Genomic DNA, 17603 nt, shown 5'->3' with positions numbered 1-17603 from the left:
TTCTCTCATTTGATGATCTCATTCCCTCTCATGGACTCAATCTTAAACTTTATGCAGATGATTCCCAGGTATATTGATTGATCCAATCTTAGTATCTCAATGGAGTGCTACTCCTACAAGAACAATTCTCATTGGACATCTTGAACTGGCTATCCCATCTCAAACTTTGTATTCTCAAAACTAAACTCATTATCTCACATCCCCTTTCCAAGAAATAAACAAACAAAAAACCAAAAAAAGTTGGTCAATTTACAAACTTCCCTATTATTATCAAAGACATTATAATCCTTCTAAGTCATCCAAGTCTGCAACTTCATTGACCATCCTTGATCCATCTTGACCAATATCTGATAAATTGCCAAATATTATAATTTGCTTTCTTGCCTCATATTTCTTCCCATTTCCATCCATCCTTCTTGCTGCTGTGAAAGTGATTTTCTTAAAGCTCAAGTGTGCCTGTCTGAACATCCTACTCAATAAAGTTCAATGACTGCCTATTGCCATCTAGGATCAAAGAGAAAATTCTTTAATTTTTAAGTCTTCACAATTTATTTTACAAATTAGTTTATTTAAACTTAGGGACAATAGAATGCCTATAAGGTTCATATGCTTTTCACTTCATCTTTAGGAAATTTGTTTCCTTAATTTTATAAATTTAATCCCATTCATCCTATCAAGTCAAAACGCAATTTTCTATGAAACTTCAGATTTATTATAATACTGCTTCTCTGGGATTTTATGGAGCTAGAACAATATATTGACAGGCAATTTAAAAAGAACCATTAAATATGCAGAAATTTCAACATCAGAAGCTTTAAAGTCTATCAACAGTGGTCCATCAAAAGCCCCCACTTAAAAAAAAAAAAAGGTTCTGCCTACGGTACATAAATCACATCTCCTGTAGACAAGTCTATACAGTTTTTATCTTGAAACTAATAATGAGTTATTCTTGACTTTGTATTCTTATCAAAATCACCTTCATAGCTGCACACAAAATGTCTTTCCAGTAACATACTAATTTGCTCCTTATCCTCATCCTCAAAAATTATCCTCAAAAAATCAATATTTTCTTAGATAGATCAAGCCTTTCTTTATACCTCCCTTGTTCTTGGCAAAATATGCTACAGTATTCCTTTCATACTTTTTCCTTTTATTTAGTTATTCTTTTCTTGTCTTTGACTTGTTTAGACTTCATAGTTCACCCAATTTGAAATATGTCCAATAGGTGGGCCTGGATATTTGATATTTGTTCAATGTTTGGTGCAGAAGAGGAAATGGTGACTATTTTAGAGGCATTTGGATTGTTTTTCTTCCTTATCACTTTTGAGAGGAATTTTCACTTCTTGGACATACTGAACTTTGTCACCTTTTCCAAAATCTTCAGATTTTGATTTTTCTATGGTTTTCCATTTCACAAAACACTTTTTTGCAGAACTCTGCAAAGTATACAGGAGTGTCTAGGACCTGACTCTCATGTTATTCCTGATATGATAGGTCTGCAAGAAGAAAGCATAAAAATATTGCTCTGTTTGTTAGAATATTCATTACTTATTCTGATTCATCCTTCTTTCCCCCAGTTATGGGAATTGATCTTTGTTCCTCACTATGTATAGTTCCTGCTTTTCCAGAGGCGCCTTCATCAAAACGGTTTCACCACCATCCTTAACAGCACATGTAAGAATCTGTTCTCAGTACTCATCTCTCTTGACCTTTCTGTAGCATTTAGCACTGATAACATCTCCCCAGCCCCTATGCATTCCTTTCCCTGGGGTTTTCTGGTTCTCTTCCGACCTATCTGATGGTTTCTTCTCAGTCCTTTCTGCATGTTATATATCGATGCATCCCAGGTGTCCTGGGCTCTGTTTTTTCCTCTTTATATTCAGTGCCAAAGCTCATCTATCTCTGTTGACTCTAAGAGCTACATACATTTCACTAGGACATTTCCTATTATATGGCTCATAAATTTCTTGGATTAAACATATTCAAAACAGAATTTGTTACATACTTTTTTCTTAACTTGTCTATTTCTAACAAGGATAACATCATTCTTCCAGTAATCCATGTTGTAAAACCTCAGAATCATATTTAAATTTTCCCTTTTCCTCTCCTTCTATAACTAATCAGCTGCCAAATCTTGTTGATCCTAACATCTCCTGCATCTTTTTTTCATTTATTCCACTCTCATAAACGCTAAACCTGACAAACAACCAAAAACTATTTTTTCTCTCACTCCTACTCTCTCCCTCCTTTTGAGACAGAAAGAAAAGTAAAAAGATTTGGTGCAAACATACATAAACAAATGAAAGAAATGCCTACATTGGCCATGTCCAAAAAATGTTTCAATGTGTACTCCAAACTATCACTTTTCTCACTATGAGTTATTTATATTGATATTTAACCACTGCATTGATCATAGTTACAAAGCCTTTCAGAGTTGTTTGTTTTGTCCAATTTATCATTTTTTTTCCTCCTGGTTCTTCTCACTTCACTTTGCATCACTTTATATATATTTTTTCTGGGTTTCTCTGAAATCATTCTTTTCATTTACAACATAATAGGTATTTCATCACATTTAAGAACCATATTTTGTTCAATCATTTCAATTGGTGATTACTCCCTTGGTCCCCAATTCTTTACCACTTCAAAAAGAGATACTATAAATATATTTTATGTCCTTAGAGTTTATTTTGTTTAAAATTAACCTGTTCCTTAATCTACTCTCCCTTTTTCTCTTCTTCCTGTTTTTTTCCCTAATTAAATGAAATATAATTCTATCCTTGGGGTGTACAAGATGTTCAGGGAGAACTAACACCTCTGGTGATAGGACTTGCTGAGAGTTTTTCAAGGCTGCTCATCCACCTTTGGTGTCCATCTTCACCCATCTCTCATTTGTGGCTCCAAGAAGCATTAGCATGTGCAACAATCATATCCAGGTAAATCATCTCAGTAGATGTTCTAAACCAAGTTTAGGGTAAACCTGTGGGTGAGTGATAAAGACATCTACCTCAAGCACATATAGAATTTTCCTGATGAAGATAATAAGAGGAATTTGTTCCAAAGCAACTCAAGTGCTTAGAGCATGATCAGGAATAAGAAATACCAAGGTCATCCATTCTTGAGTCATCACCAACTGTCTTTTGTCCTGTCAATGGACTTCAAAATGAAGAAGAGAAAGATGGAGAAAAATGACTTTTCAAAACCCTATCTCACTTAAATCCAATTCACACACAAGTCAAGACACCATCAATGATGTCATTGTTCCTTCTCAAAAATGAAAGGCAAGCAACAAGCCTGATTTACTTTCCTGAATATTTGTGGGAAGGACAATAAATCATCAATAAAGCCTATTTAACAACCTCTTTATTCTTTTGTCAGAAACAAAATGCCAACAGTAAACATAAAAATGCATAAAGAAGATTATCCCTTCTTGGAGAGTTGTTGGAATATGTGATCATGTGGCTTCTTCTAACCTCTAGCCACTCAACTCTCTTTATCCAGATGGACAGCGAATATTTGTTTTTCCTGTTTTTCTTGACACATTACAGAAGCTAGAAGATTTTATTTGCCAATTCTCTTTGAAACTTGGTCAAAATCATTCTTAATCATTAAGTGTAGTAGACTTAATTCTGCTCTCTCCTGTGAAAACTGTAGCATGTTTAACAGGAATAGTCATGTTTCCTTAAAAGATCTAAAACAACAAGAGATAAAACTACCTCAGGTGGACTGAGAATGGTACTAGTCCAGAATTTCTACAAAGGAAGAGTAAAAATCGTACTTGGAATGGAAAGTGCCCCCAGTTTTTTTTTAAATATACCATGGCTTAAATTATATTTCTTAATATAAAAATATAAAATGACTGCGATATTGAGTTTTGTTTATTAAAAGAGAACAGGCTGGAATTGCTATTTGACATTCAGGTGATATAATGGATAATTTCCTAAGTTCAAATTTGGCCTCAGACAATTATTATTTTGTTACACTTGGCAAGTTACTTAACCCTCTTTGCCTTCGTTTCTTCATCCGAAAAATAGCAAAAATAGTATCTCTCAGATCTGTTGTGAACTTAATGAGATAATATTTGTAAAAAAATTCTTTGGAAAACAAAGTATTACAGGCATGCTAGATATAATCATCATCATAATTATTGTTGTCATCATCATTTTTATTATTCACATTTTTCTCTTTATACTTAATAGTATTTTTTTCCAATAAAGATAGTTTCCAGTATTCATTTTTGGAAGATTTTGAACTCCAAATTTTTCTCCCTCCTTCTCATCCCTCCTCACTCCTCAAGACAGCAAGCAATCTGATCAAGGTTATACATGTACAATCATGTTAAACAGATTTCCACATTAGTCATCTTGTGGAAAAAGAAACACATAGAAAAGGGGAAATCACAAGAAAGAAAAAAGACAAAAAAGTGAAAATACTATGCTTCAGTCTACATTAAAACCCCATAGTTCTTTCTATGGATGTGATCAACATTTTCCATCGAGACCCTTGGAATTCTATTGCTGAGAACCAAGTGTGGGATCTTAATAAGCAAAAGCCATAACAAGAATTTCAGGGATCACACTACTGGAGTGAAAGTCATTACAAGGCCATAGAGTCCATCAAATAACATTGTGTGTCTGGACATCTAACCATCTGCACTGGCCTTGCACCTGAATTCTGCAATCAGGCCCAGTAATGAGAAATAAATAAAAACTCTAGCCAAAACTTTTCTAATATACGCAGTGACTTTCAATAGCCCCTCCTCTCTGTTTGCTTTCTATAACTGCCATGGGATTTTGAAGGATCTATTTGGGGATCCACTGGACAATCTGACTGCTATCCCAGGCTTAAAATTTGCCCAATGATTGGGGGACCTCTTGGTTGAGGGAGGTTCAGAGTTCCCCCTGGTTGGGGAAGTCTGGAACTGATTACATGGCAGAGATCAGGATCCCTTGAATCATCTGGCAGCCCTACAGACTATGCCCTTTATATGATTAAATGGATTGTATAATCATACTGGAGCTCCCAGTCTCTTTCTTTAGTATACTGGCCCCTTTTCTGGAAGGGTTTCATGGGAAGCAGGGGGCAAAGCTTAGTTCCCTTGGTTGGGGAACTCCAAACTCTACAAGTGGCAGAGTAAGCAGGATACCAAAGAAATGGGGGAAGCAAGTGGGAAGCTTGGAGAAATTCTGGTATGGTCTGAATGGAATGCCTCCTGGGTACAGGGAAATCCCCAAATGCCAAAGGGCCTGGAGTCCTTCCTCTCAGAGATATGCTTCATGAGATTGGATAATGAGGGAAAGAAGGCCATGGATGATGTGGGATGGCTCTTGCTTACTGCATTAAGGGAAGCCATCAAAAGGTGTCTTGACTTAGGAGAGGAAATGAAACTAGAAAGAAATATGGGAAAAGTCACATCTACTGGGAATTTAACAAACAAGGTGGAAACTCTGGCTTGCTGGCTAACTTGGCTGAAGGAACCTACAACAAGATGTGAGATTGTGAAGAAGGAATGGGGTCCCAAACCTGGGTTCCAGAGGAAGAGGAGGATAGTGGATAATAGGTGATATAAAGGAGTCTTTCTCCTTCTCTTCTTTTATCCTTCCCTGGCTGCAGAAGCCTGCCACAGGGTTGGGTGGACAGGAGAAAGACAGAGAGAGAGAAAGAGAGAGAGAGAGATGGAGTCAGAGAGAAAAAAAGAATAGAGAGATAGAGACAAGAGAAAGACAGAGAGACAGAGAGAGAGAAAGAGAGAGAAACTATGCTCAGGGCGGTGAAGATTATTTGAGATAAAATGGTGAAAGCAAATAAAGAAGATAAAAGTGCAGTTTTCAAAAGGATTTGATTAAATTTCACTAAAGGGATATACCTACAGAAGGCAAGGTGAGAAAGTTTAAGTTTGCAGGAGTGAGAGGAGCAGGGGCAGAAAGAAAGTTGTAAATTTTTTGTACCCCTAGTGTGAACAAAGTACTTAACAGCTTGGAAACTTGTGAGAAAAGAGAAAGTTTACTCTTACTTTAAGGCTTTGCAAGTAAATAGCCTGTATTTACATGATTATCAAGAGGCAAGTTCTGGGGCCTTGTCGGTGAAAGTTTCAAGGTGAAATAGGCCTACACTTTGGAATTGAATGGGCTCTAAACATGGCTCACAAAAAGAGAAACAGTTAGGACACAACCTAAAAGTAATTGAGTTTAATTGGAATATCTTATTCAAATTTAGTGAGTTTCACAAAGTAAAGTTAAATCTTGGTCAATTTAAAAATAACTATTTTAATTGGCGTGTTCGTGTGTCAAAGTTGGAAACTTGATTATCAATTATATGAGACTCCTACCATTTCTATAATAGATTATGTTCTATCTAATTTCTAAGAATTGCCTTGTTTCCTCTTTAAAATGAAAGAGAAGCTTATTTAAGGGAATAGAAGGGGCAAGCCCAAGCCTTTTTGAGAACCTCCAGAGCTACAATAGTTTGGGAAAAGAAAATCATACCAGTTGGGTCTGTTACTGAGTGATGAGACTCAGTATGAACTATGGAAAAGGCAGGGTGGAGGAGGAGTGTAATTACTATGTGTGGATTTGAGGAGATTAAATGAAAGCTCTTATTCAGAGCAGTCTGTCGGATATAAGGGTAGGCAGGCAGGGTTAATCTATCTCTCCCCTCACTTCCTAGACTGTGTGGGGAAAAGCGATGGGGACGGGGAGATCAGAGAGCATAGCCCATGGCAGCTCTAAGGGTAGATAGGTGAACTGGCAGGGTCAGCAGGCTCGTCCCCTTCTCGAGGGTCCCTATAGACTCCCCCTAATTTGTAAACTTGCCAGGTTTCTTGAAACCTTATTGAGAGCCCTGGGAAATCATATAGTTTGGGTTATGGAATTCTCAACCAAGTAATGGGTTTACCAAGAATTTACAAATTAGTTTGTTATATTGAAGTGATTTCTAATGATTGATCTTCACACCAGGATTATTTTAAATTCAAGAAAAAGAAGAAAAGAAAAACAAATGAAAGATGTGAAATCTCTTATGTGTATCTCTTATGTGTATGAGTGCCAGTAAAATGTTATTGCTTGTTGCAAATCCATAAAAGTAAAAATAATTGTATCAGGCCTAACCTGTGATTGGTGAAATTGCTATTTGACATAAAATCTCTTGGTAACTGATACTGTTTAGAGTCTTTATTTTATATATAATTGTCTGATGGATCATGAGGTCAGTGATTTAGTATTTCAGAGAAATGTCACAGGCTAGTTAAAGAGAATGTGATATTGAATTGTTACAAGTCTGTGTCTGGGCAAAAGCCATGAGAGCAATGTTAGATCTTTCTGTCACAAGTTCCCTATTGTGTTCCTCTGACCAAGAATGTTTCCCATCTGATAATTCTTGAGTCTGGCTATGAGATGGAATTGCATGTCTGGCTGTCAATTCTACCTCTTAACTGAAATAAAACAGAGTGAAAGCTTCTTGATCCTGCTAGATATGGACCTTTAGGCTTAAGTGTGAATGACCAGGTTGATGCTATTATAAGCATGTCCCTGCTATTTTTTTTTCTTTTATAACAAATTTCTATAAACAGAGCAAATAGATTCAAGCACAATGAATATACAAGAGCTTGTTGTTTTCAATATGAATGTGTAGTCATTTCATATCCCAAATAATTAAGCAAATTTGTACTCATCCAAGTCATTTAGATGTATATGTCTGTATGAAATAGGGAATTTAAATGGTTCAAAAAAATGAACTGATACAATTGATTGATACAATACAATTGATATAATTCTGTTGATTACTGAAACTAAATCAGAAACATCCTCAGTATGATTTGGAGAAGAGAATTTTAGTGAAATCAGTTTTCTTAAAGAATTTGTAATTTATGGAGTATTTTTGTTACATCCATGGAACAGTCAACTTTATTCAAGTTTATTATTACTAATGTGGAAATAACATCTGTTTGGACTATGTGCCCTGTAGTAGAGATGTATTTTCTTATAAACAACTTATTTGATAGGACTTGTTTTGGAATTAATTACTTAAGAACATTCCCAAGGTTCTTATTTTTTAAATTACTTTTATTATAACTGGAGTAAATTTAACCTCTTTAAATAAATTCATTTTTATAACCATTGAATTTAGAGGTAGAAAGCCTCTACCTGAAAGAGTATTGTTATCTATATTTTCATGTATAAGAATGAATCCTCAATAGCATCTTATTCTCTTTAAGGAACTAGGATCAAAGTAGAAAATTTTGAGAAACAATAAGATCAGACAATCTTTTATGTCAAATATTCAAATATATGTGATTCTCATGGACCTTGTAAAGAACTATTCCCTGAAGTTCAAGTGCTCTGAGTTTCTAATTTGTTGTTTCCCATTTTAGTATTATTATCGATTAGATTAGAACCATGAGTTCTAATTAAAACTGTTGAGTTGGTTTTCACAACATGAACTTATTATGGGAGAAATAAAATTTGTTCCACTTTGTGTTGATATCTGTTTTGCAAGCGATCTTTGCAGGAACATCTGAAAAGTCTACTACTAGTAACTTGGAACCAGGAAAACTATTCTATGGCAGAGTTGCCCCTAAGGAAAAAAATTTTCCAGCTATTCTAGAGAGCAGACAACTATTTGGGATGTTTGACTTCCATGATAAAAATTGCTAATTAAATAGACATTAGGAGTGGATTAATGGCCATTACTGTGATATCAAATGCCATTGGAATGGAAGAAAATTATAACAAATGTGTTAATTTTCTTATTGGTCATGTTATCCTGTCTGGGCTTCCATTGCTTATGTGGCTATACCCTTTCCTTATGGCTATTACCCTCCCCCCCCCCCAAGAAAGGGCCTTAACCCCCAAAAGACCCCAAAAAGGTCTTATGAACCTTGTGGAAGGTACTCAAGAAGAATTCATGGATGCCTTTCAGAATATGGAGTCACTTGGGGTGAAAGCCACATTGAAGGGCATGAAAGCCATAATAAGGAGGAAAAACCATTACAAGGACACAGTATCCAGAAAATAACATTGTTTGTGTCTAGGAACTTGCTTAAACCAATCTGCACACAGCTTTGAATGTCTGAACATCTAACCACTTGCACTGGCCACAACCCAAGTTCTGCAAACAGACCCAGTACTGAGCAGTACATCAAAACTCTAGCCAAAACCACACTAATATATGAGGGGATACTCTATAGCTCCCCCTCTTTTTGTTTGCTTTCTATAATTGCCCATGGGGCTTTTGGGGAGCTTTGTGCAGATCCAGTGAATAATCTGATTGCTGCCCCAGACTGCAAATTTGCCCCTTGATTGAGGGAGGTTCAGAGTTTTCTGGATTGTGGAACTCTGGACCTGATTGCGTGGCAGAGATCCAGATCTACTGAATCATCTGGCAGGTGTCCCAGACTGTGCCCCTCAGATTACACAATTATACTAGAGCTCCCGTCTCTTTCTTTGATATCAGTCTGCTTCTTTACAAATGAGTTCCTTTTGAGAGGGTATGGGTGGACAGGGAAGCTCAGAGTTCCCTTGATTGAGGAATTCTGGACCCTCTCTAAGTCCAAAATAGTTAATCATCACACAATATTGCTGTATAATGCTGTTCTGAAGTGAACGCTCACTTCACTCAGCATCAGTTCATGGAATTCTTCCCAGGTTTTTCTGAAATTTTTCTGCTCATCATTTCTTACAAAATAATAATATTCCATGATATTCATATACCAAAAGTTGTTCAATCATTTTCCATTTGATGGACACCTCAATTTTCATTTCTTTGTCACCACAAAAAGAGCTACTATGAATATTTTTGTATATAGGAATCATTTTCCAATTTTTTTTATCTCTTTGGGATACAGAGCTACTATGAAAATTTTTGCACATAGGAATTCTTTTCCATTTTTAAAATCTCTTTGGGATATAGAGCTACTATGAATATTTTTGTACATAGGAATCCTTTTTTTTTTTTATCTCTTTGGGATACAGACCTAGTAATAGTATTGCTGGACCACAGGGGATGCATAGTTTTATAGACCTTTGGGTATTGTTTCAAATTGCTCTCCATAATAGTTGAATTGTTCACAACTCCACCAACAATGTATTAGTGTCCCAGTTGCATTTATCATGTTCCTTTTCTGTCTTGTTAACCAATATGATAGTTGTAGTACTTCAGACTTATTTTAATTTTTATTTCTCTAAGCAATAATGATTTAGATCATGTTTATATGACTATAGATAGCTTTAATTTCTTCATCTGAAAACTTCCTGTTTACATCCTCTGACCATTTATTAATTGAGTAATGATTTGTATTCTTATAAATTTGACTCAGTTTTTTTATGTAATTTAGAAATGAGGGCTTTATTAAGCTTTAAAATTTTTTTCTCAGATTTCTGCTTTCCTTCTAAACTTGGTTGCCTTGGTTTTGTTTATACAAAAAATTAGCTTAATATATTCAAAATTATCCATTTTGCATTTCATGATGTTCTCTATTGTTTAGTTATAATAAATTCTTCTCTTCTCCATAGATCTGATAGATAAATTTTGACCTTATCTTAGTATAGGATATGAGATATTAGTCTATAATTAATTTGTGCTCTATTGTCTTCCAGTTTTCCCAGAAATTTTGTCAAATACTGAGTATTTATCCCAATGGTTGGGGTCTTTGGGTTTATCAAAGACTAATTTGCCATAGATATTTCTTAATTTGTCTTGTGTAACTAATCTATTTCTCTGATCCACCACTGTATTTCTTAGCGAGTATCAAATTGTTTTGAAGGTTGACACTGTATTATATTCTTTTAATCTAATATGGCTAAGCCCTCTTCCTTTACATTTTTTCCCATTAATTTCCTTGATATTCTTAACCTCTTTGTTCTTCCAGATCAATTTCATTATTTTTTAAGCTCTATAAAATAAAATTTTAATTGTTTGATTGGTATGGTACTGAATAAGTAAGTTAATTTTGGTAAAATTGTCACTTTTGTTATATTAGCTCAGGGAACCCAGTAGCAATCAATTTTTTTCAATTTTCCAATTTATGTGAAAAATATTTTGTAATTGTATTCATATAGTTTCTGACTTGTCATGGTGGATGGACTTTCAAATATTTTGTATTGTCTACTGTTATTTTAAATGGAATTGCTCTTTCTATTATTGCTTTTGCTGCTGGTCTTTGTTGTTGATACATAGAAATGGTGATGATTTATGTGGGTTTATTTTCTATCCTATAACTTCACAAAAGTTGTTAATTGTTTCAAGTAGATTTTAAGTTGATTCTCTAGGATTCTGTAAGTATACTATCATATCATTTGCAAAGAATGATAGTTTTGTTTCCTCTTTGACTATTCTAATTCCTTCAATTTCTATTTCTCTTATTGCTAACATTTCTAGTACAATGTTGAATAATAATAATGATAATGGGCAATCTTGTTTCACCCTGATTTTATTGGGAATGCCTCTAGCCTATTCCTATTACATATAATGCTGCTGATGATTTATATATGATATTGTTTATAATTTTAAGGAAAAACTACATTTATTCCTATGCTTTGGTGCTTTTAATACGAATAAGTGTTGTATTTTATCAAAAGATTTTTATGCACAAGGTTTTGCAAAGATGAATGTTGAAAACTATCTTTGTATATATTTGGAAATATATAAAGCTATTATAAAAATAAAAGAATGACTTTGAACCAATTTACCTACAAAAAGTTTTTTATGTATCTATAAAGATGATCATATGATTTTTGTTAGTTTGCTTATTGATATGGTCAATTATATTGATACTTTTCCTAATATTGAACCAGCTCTGTATTCCTAGTGTAAATCTCCCTTGGGCACAGTGTGTTATCCTAGTGATAAATTACTATAAAGAATAAAGCTAACTAATTAGTTTGGGGTCTCATTCCAGTTGTTAAAATCTCAATTATTCACGTAATAATTGAGATTTTAAATCCTTTAAATTAGTAATTTCTCTTATTTCTTTATATTTAAACAACAAAATTACAAAAATCTGATTAGTAAACAAAATCTACAATAAACAACAAAATCACAAAAATCTGATTAGTAAACAAATAAAATTAACAAAAAACAATCTGCTTAGTCCTCTGTGTATGTGTGTATATACATGTATAAATATATGTGTATACTTACAGTAATTTGGCTATAACCTGTGTCACTGACACCCAGACATTCTAAATATGAGTAATTGCCTCTATTTTGGTAACTCAGTCACAAATCATTCACTTCAATTCAGATAATGAATAAAATCTATTAAATATTTTCTTCATATTTCTTTTCAATATTATCTTTATCTTCTCTTCCATTAGCATAGGAAAGAGTATTCACAAAATATGCTATGCTGCTAGTTCCTCATGAACTCTTCTTAAAATTATTTTTTAAATTGCTTTATAACACAGTAGTTGAAATAGGTCCCAAAAGAAGATATTTCTCTTCACCTTTTTCCTATCTTTTCCACAGTTTCTTCATATATCCTTCTGGTTAACAGATGAACTCATATAAAAGTCTAGTGCAGTTTTAGACTAAAAAAAAATTAGATGACTTAAAGACTTGTGAATATACGTGAATACAAATATATATTTATATTTATTATGGTCTTATATGTATTTATGAATATGTAAATATAAAATACAAAGCTTTTACTAGTAAAACTGCACCCAGATATTCCAGACAGTCTGTATGTATGGGTGGGTATGCATATGTATCACCTTATGGTATAAAGGCTTGTACAATTCAATGAAACTATAATCTATGCTATGCAGGCTTACCTAAAATGGATAGGTCATAGGGGAGAACTCCAACATCAACAACAAAATGGTGATTTGCTAGAGAAGGAAACAGGAAATCATTCTATTATCTTTGACAAGAAAATCCCATGGACCAGAAAAGTCTGAGTACTATGGTCCTTGGGATGGCAAAGAACCTAAATAACTGAATAACAACAACAATGCATATATATACATTCTATAGAAATATACATAAGCTCTATTCTTTATATGTAGAGATACTATAGACCCATTGCAATAAGATTGTTTGATTCTACTTGCCTACTCCGTATAGATATTTTATCCAGTCTTTCCTGTGATTAATAACATACCACAGTGAGGGAGATTTTGTTTCCATGGAAGTGACTGAAATGTATTTTAAAAATGAGAAGCAGACTAAACTATTAGTAAAAATATAGTAGAAATCGTTGATGTAGTCTGAGAAATTATATTCTCCACTATGCATCTCGCAGGGCTATACACATTCCTGAATAGCATCTGGTATTATAAACCAATTGGTAGTCTCAGTAAGAGGCAGGTAGGAGGGAGGTAGACAGACACAATCACCATTATATAATTCCATTCCACCCATTGAAATGATTTCTTGGCGTCCACAGAGGTCTAAACACAATGACTGTGGGAATTCTGAGAACTGCATGTGAAACATTGAGAAATATCTCTACTAGTTTAACCAGCTTTTGTTTGGTATAAAACCACTGTTATCCTTCCAAAGTAAGGTTGGGTAAACTCCTATCTCCTGTTGGAAAGGAAAAAAAAAAAAAAAGAACAAGAATTTGTAGGTCAGATAATGATATGGGAGGAGGAACATTCTTGCATGACATTGGGTAGGGCATGAGGATGTAATTGTGTGCCTCCTCCTGCCAATTTTTAATGGGCCAGAATCTCTTGGATGAGTAAGATACTCCTGGCATATAAACTAGGAACCTTTGGAGATATAAATATTCTGTAGAACTCCAGGGTAGATAATCATGGGTAGTAGTCCTAAGCTATGGATGCTGCAAATTAGTAACTAATTACCTGATGGCATCATGTGAAATAGTCATTTGATTTAGTCTTCCTATAGGATCAATTCCAGACAGACTGGAATTTTCCACTATCTCAGTGACTATGTCAAATTACTTACACTCTGATCAGCTGCAGAGTTCAGCCATTTTTTCAATGCATTGATCTATTAGGTATCGAAACCTTATCAAATCCAAAATAGAACTTAAATTTTCTCACCCTTCTTCTAATTCACTCTGTCTGTCCAGGGCACCTTCCAATCTTCTAAATTTGTAATCTCAATATTATTCTTGACTCTCAACGTCCCTTAGCCAACAGAGTTAGCTGCTAAATCCTATTGATTCACAATATCCATCAAAAATTCTTCTTCTTCTTTCCATTCACACAACCACTTATTTTAGTTTATGTTCGCATCACCTCCAGTCTCAGCTTTTGCAATAGACCTTAAGTTCCTTTGATTAATCTTTCTTCTCTCCGTTCCATTCTCCTTTTTTCTTTGGTTTTTCAAAAGCATAGGTCTGATTATGTCACCTCCCCAATAACTTCTCATTACTTTTAGATTCACATATGAATTCCTCTGAGTACTTAAAAGTCTTTCATGATATGGATCCAATTCACTTTTCCAGACAATACATCCCCCCTTTCATGTACTCTTTAATCCAGCTACACTATTCCATACACATGACAGTCCTTCTCCTATCTCTGTGCCTTTCCACAATATGTCTTCCAAATCTAAAATGCATATCTTCCTCAACACCAAATTTTTGCTATACTAATTTCCTTTCAAATTAAACTTAAAAATAACCTCCTTCATAACATCCTTCCTGATTTCTGCAGCTGCTAGTGTCTGCCCTCTAAATCACTTTATATGTTTGTATGCAGTTATTTATGCATGATTGTACATATTCTCTTCCCTTGGCAGAACTCCCTCATTTTCATCTCTGTTTCTTCAACAACTAGCACGGTGCCTGATGTAGGAGTTCAGTAAATAATAGTCATTTGACTGATCTGAGAACTCATTGACATGAGTATGTACATCCAAAGTTACAAGTCACATTCATCCCTATTTCCTCTGTGAGACCATTATTTACACTATTATATATATATATATATATATATATATATATATATATATATATATATATATATATATACACCAAAGAATAAATACTCCAAGAGGAGTTCCTCCAATATCCTGGATATCTTCCTAGGGAATATCTGCTGACATCTATTGAGTAAATACCCATACACATTATTATTTCCTATCTCCTCTCACTGTATAATAGATTCATTTCCCTTTCTGGTAATATGTCTAATTAAATCTTTATTGTGGTTTATTTAATTCCTCTTTGGAAATAAGGTACAACCTACTCACTAGCCACTAGAAACCTCTCCATTGTCTTTTAGGTGAATTGCATCTTTAATTCTTTGGAGACTGAAATTTCATTACTTCTAATCATAAAAGCTCTAAGAATATTGATGTTAATAAGTTGTCTTCATGTCAAAGAGAAGCTTGGTGTTTCAAAATTGGTGTTGTCAACATAAACTTACTATCAAAGCCATCAATTTAGTGACTCTATATAATAAACACTATTAAAAATCCTACTTTTGCTCAAAAGTGATACGAGCTGAATCATTATACCTCAATATTCTGCAGATTCCATTTTTGATTATATGAAATATTTCTCCATATTACTTTCAATAAATGAGAACCAATACAAACACATTGGGAAGCATCTTAGCATTTTAAATTATCTTGACATCAAATATGTTTTTATAACAAAAACGTCAAATAAAAAAGAGAAATAAAAAACTTCGTCACATATTTTTATTTAAGTTTTATTTGCTATTTAAGTCTGAAAAAGAAGATTAATCTTAAAAATATTCTTCATCCTTTCCAATGGTAGATGTGTAAGAAACAATTTTCCAAAGGTGTGTAAGAGCAGGTTTTCAACAATCTCTGCTGGCTATCTCTTTGCCATTCACCTTGTGGCTGTTCCTTCAAGTTAATCAGACCTTATATTCGCTATAATTTAATCTGTTTAGCTTTGGAATCACTCCTCCATATTGAATTGTCCTAATTGGTGACTCAGTCTAAAGCAATATACATGTCCAACTATAATCTAACGAGCCCCAGAATCTAGACCATGCTTTGGTCTCTTTCCAACAATCTTTTCTGCCTTCTTCATGCCATCTGTTTCTACTATACAATACTACTCCTTGCCCTCCATGTCTTACTCTGGGAAGAGCTTCAAGACTACCACTGCTTCCAAAATGGACATAATAACTGACTTCCTGTGACTTTGTAAACCAAAATAAACTTTTCTGGCCACTCCTCCCTTATATGTGTTTTCTTCTGCTGCTAGAATGTAAGATTATTGAAGGAAGGAACTGTTTTAGCTTTTTAAAATGTATATCCTCAGTACTAAACATACAAAAAGTGTTTAATGTTTTCTACTCATACATTCATTAATTTCAATGAGAAGGCTGGGAGGAGGTTAGGGGTTTAAAAGTGAAAAGGAATTGACAGTTTCTCTGAAGAATTAGAAATACGACAGAACTGCAAAGTAACCATATTTTGTTGGAATTATGATTTTATCAATCTGACATTTTCTCTCCATTGATAGAGATTTTATTCCTCTCATGCCTTCTTAGCTGTTACAGTCCAAGTGCTTGTCTTCCTATAAATTCTCTAGAAAGAATAAACTCTACATTCTTTGTTTCAGGGATACCATTGTCAAAATTGTGCCATTCATCTCCTTACATGACCAGAATCTCCACTTTTTCCATTACGTATGACAACAATGATATCTTCTACTGTGAGTCTCACTTTATTAAGCAATACACTTTAGCCCACTTAAATTTATCATAATTGTTCTTTCAGCCTCCTATCATTTTAATGTTTCTGACAATGTCGTGTTCCATGACTTGCAGCCATATTCAACTAAATTTCATTCAATTAGCATTATTAAGCACTTGCTATGTGTGAATTGAGAGATAGCATGATATAGCAATAAAGAGTTGTCCTTAGAGCCACAGGCTATCTCAAAACTTAGTTTCAAAGTAGTTGTCAATCTTCAGTAGCAGAGAGAATTTCTGCCCTGGAAACTACATTGATGAAATAAATGGAACTCTCAAAAAATGAACAAGACTTTGACTAATCAAATCTTGTATTTTAATTTTAATTCCTATAACACTCAAAGAACCTATGATATCAGTAACATAGAGAATTCCCAGCATTAGAACTCCCTTCAACAATGCAGATTGCAATTTATGATTCTTATAACTTAGAATTTGATTGAGGCTTACAAATGTTAAATTATTTTCCCAGAACCACATATTAAGTGTCTGAAGCAAAAATTTAATGCTATTTCTCCCAGGATCTAGTTTTAGCATTATGCCTTTGGGGCCTAGGATATTAACTCAATATTTAATATTTTAATATCTGATCTTAGCACAATGTTTTTATATAGTAAGTGCTTAATAAATGCTTTTTCATTCATTCACCTAAATAAATTATACTTGAATTGATGAAGTAAAACATGAATAAATTTTGTGTTTTCAATTAAGTTACATTTGGGTTTAGTAAATATGATAAGCAATGTTTCCCCTAATTTTTTTTCTTATTTCTTATTTATTTTTTCCTCTAATTGTTCTTCCAATTTATTTTGTTTGAATAAATAGAATAAGAAAAAAGAAAAACAGAAAACAATACAAAACAAAATGAAACAAAATTTTAAAAGAACATTGTCATGGGCCCAGCAGAACATCAGGGAGGATTCAAAATATAATACAACAAATATCACATACATGTAC

The sequence above is a fragment of the Antechinus flavipes genome, chromosome 6 (genome assembly GCF_016432865.1).
Source record: "Antechinus flavipes isolate AdamAnt ecotype Samford, QLD, Australia chromosome 6, AdamAnt_v2, whole genome shotgun sequence".
In the NCBI taxonomy this organism is placed as follows: Eukaryota; Metazoa; Chordata; class Mammalia; order Dasyuromorphia; family Dasyuridae; genus Antechinus; species Antechinus flavipes.
The sequence above is the reverse complement of the archived record's forward strand: the minus strand, read 5'-3'. Positions refer to the sequence as shown.